Raw genomic sequence first — 3,440 nt, 5'->3', positions numbered from 1 at the left:
AAGTCTTCCTGCATTCTTTTGTTAAAAAATAGGTCTTGGTCCATCTAACGCCTATGTCTCTATATGTATATGGCAGACTTTCTTTATCCACTCATAGGATGGTTCCATTACTTGCCCATGGCATTTAATGATTGATGAATTTAAGTATAATCCAGCTCTCATATACTATGACTATATTATAATTTATCTTTTTCTTTGCTAACCTATCTTCCTATTCCAGTGATGGCTACATTTATATACCCTTTAGCAGTATATACTATTTCATATTTTTCTATTTTCATTTTTGCTTTTGCTATTTGTTTTCAGTGTATGGGAAGGAAAATACAGGATCACACAACTCCCTGCATATGATGATCATGGCATGACATATTTCAATGTAATCTATTCATTGTCTTGTGGGTCAAGAGTATCAGTGATAAGCTCTTTGACCTTCTAAGCCTCCTTGCTAGTCCTCAAAATATATTTTGAAATGATTATCTAGTCATCAATTTCTTTTTGTCTGCTTAATTTTTATATTATTACTATTTGTTGTTTTAAACATATTCTTGCTCTGTACATAGCTGCCCTACTGGTCTTTAAGCAGTCTAGAATGTTGTCATATGAGTGAAATTCTTCCTGCTTCAGAATTGTAAGTGCTAGGATTACAAACAGATCATACCACATCCAACCACTACAGTTTTTCAGAAGCAAGAACAATGTTTTCCGAAATATATTACAGTCTCTCTAAAATTAAACATATATACATATATATATATATATTAATCATTCCATTTAATTATATATCAAATGATATCTCACTTCCTTGTTACTCCTCCACCAAGCCTCCATCCCACATCTCCCCTCCCCCCCTTTGCCTGTATGAGGGTGCTCCCCTACCCACGCACACTCTCCTGCCTTACCACTTCAGCATCCCCCTAAGCTAGGGCATCAAATCTCCCTGGGACAAAGGGCCTCCCCTTCCATTGCTGTCAGCCAAGGTCATCCTCTGCTACATATGTATCTGGAGCCGTGGATCCCTCCAGGTACACTCTGTGGCTGGAGGTCTAGACTCTGAGAAAACTGGATAGGTCAGCCAATGTTTTTCTTCCAAAGGGGTTGCATCCCCTTCAGCTCCTCCAGTCCTTCCACTAGCCCCCCCCCCACCAAGTTCCCTGAGCTCAGTCTGATGGTTGGCTCCAAGCATCCACATCTGCTTTGGTCAGTTGCTGCCCGGACCTTCCAAGGAACTGTCACACTAGGTTCCTGTCAGCAAGTGCCTCTTGAACAAGGCATCAGTGTTGGGTTTGGTGTCTGCAGACATAATGGATCTCTAGGTGGGACAGTTCCAGATTGTCCCTTACTTCAGTCTCTGTTCCATTTTTTGTCCTTGTTCTTCCTTTGTACAGGAACATTTTTGAATTGAAAACTTTAAGATGGGTGGGTGGCCTCATCCCTCAACCAGGGGCTGTGCCTATCTACTGGAGGTGGTCTCCACAGGTTGTATCTACCCTTTCTCTGCACATTTTGGCTAAAGTCATTTCCATTGGGTTCTGGGAGCCTCATGTTTCCCTGGCTCACATAGAATCATGATATAACTTTTTTTTTTTTTTTTTACTTTACTGTGTTCAAGTTCACTTCAATGAAGAGCTGTAAAGCTGGGTTTCTTTGTTTTTTTTTTCTTTTTTTAATATAATTTATAATTTTTTTCAAATTGTAATTTATACTCATTCACACAGGGGTTACAAACACAGAAAGGCAGGATGTGGGGAAGGGGATGACACTGGCGTGTGGGTGTTCAGGGGGAATACAGATATCTTTCAGAACAGGGTATCTGCTGGGTAAGGGTTCAGGGGACAGGTCGCTATGGCTCTGCCTATGAATCGCTTGCCCATACCTAAGTTGGTATTATCTGCCAAGGCTACCTATTTACAAGGTCAATGACTACTCAGGCTGGTAAATTGTCACAAAAACTGCCTGTATACAATAGCTTATAGCCATCTGTTTCAGTGTTTATCCACAGAGACCCAAGACTTGGTGTTAGTATACATGTATGACAGGCCTATTGCTGATTTTAGGCCTATGGCTGATTTTAGGCCTTCAGTATATAAGAGGGATGCCCCTGACATCTCCTCCCTTCTCTAAGTATAGAAGGGCTGTGACAAATTTAATCTTGCGAAAGCAGAGATAGAGGCCTGACCTCCAGTAATTGAAGGGGCTCTGGTCTCCCTGTCATTGTCCAGTGAGGCATGAGGGCCATACCCGACCCGATGTCTTTTTCCTGGAGAGGGGATACTTTTAACATCAACCCCTATGTAGTCAGGCTTGTCCCTCAGGGAACCCAGAGAGATATTTTAAACTTTTATTGTTATTCCCATACAGTGCTTAGCCTCGCAGCTTAAGCAAGAATTCACATTGCCAGTCTGAGGGGGTTCTGGGTGGCCCCTCTCTGCTTGGTCTAGGGGCAGAAGTCTCCTCTTTTAGGTTGGGTAGAGATGGATTTTAGGAACACCCTGGATAGAATAACAACCTCATCTTGAGTCTCGTGGTCCTCCATAGCTAACTTATGATACTGTATCTGAATAAGTTTTGCTACCAAATTATTTATCTGTTGTTTCACAGAGTTAGCCTATTTGAGGCCCAGGGACCAGAAGAAATAAGCAAAAAGAGCCCAAATAATGGTCCCAAGATGAGAGGACGTAGGGTTGACAACCCTGGAGAGGCTGAAAAACAATTCTTATACCAGCACTCATCTTTCTCTTTCTCTCTCTGACTTTTTTCAGGGCCTTCGCTGACCCTTTTCATGCTCTCTTTAACCATCCCTGTCTTGTCTATGTAAAGGCAATATTCTTCTATAAGGGCTGTACACAGTCAAGAGCTGTACACAGCCTTTTCTATTATGATAGAGAAAATCGAGTCCAATAAAGATCTTTGTGATTTTTGGAGGTCTCTTCAGACAGCGAAAAGAGGGATTTCTTCACATTAATGATGTTAATCTCTAGCTGTTTGATGTTCTTGTCAATGGCCCTTCGAAGGTCTGAGTAGTATAAGTTTGGAGGCCAGCATCTGGATTACAGCTTCTAACAGCAGACATCACGGGTGATTCATTTTTACCTGGAAGAGCTGTAAAGCTGTTTTAATTTATTTTGAGTGGGATTTTCACTGTTTTCTTATGTTTTGTCAGAGTTATATTTTAAAATAATTTTATTAGTTCTTTAAGAATTTTGTACAAGTGTTTGGATCTTACTCAGCCCTCTCCAATTCTTCCCAGATCTATCCTCTCTTTCCCATTTCCCTAAGTTGTGTCTTTTTTAAATAACATATCAGGAAAAAATTTTGATGTTCAAATGTTCTTGGATTCATAGCCTTCCACAGGAGTCTTGTTTGACATACCAGAGGCCATGCATATATATATATATATATATATATATATATATATATATATATATATATATACATATATA

This window comes from Grammomys surdaster, unplaced genomic scaffold (genome assembly GCF_004785775.1).
Source record: "Grammomys surdaster isolate TR1022 unplaced genomic scaffold, NIH_TR_1.0 980, whole genome shotgun sequence".
In the NCBI taxonomy this organism is placed as follows: Eukaryota; Metazoa; Chordata; class Mammalia; order Rodentia; family Muridae; genus Grammomys; species Grammomys surdaster.
Note: the sequence above shows the minus strand (reverse complement) of the source record.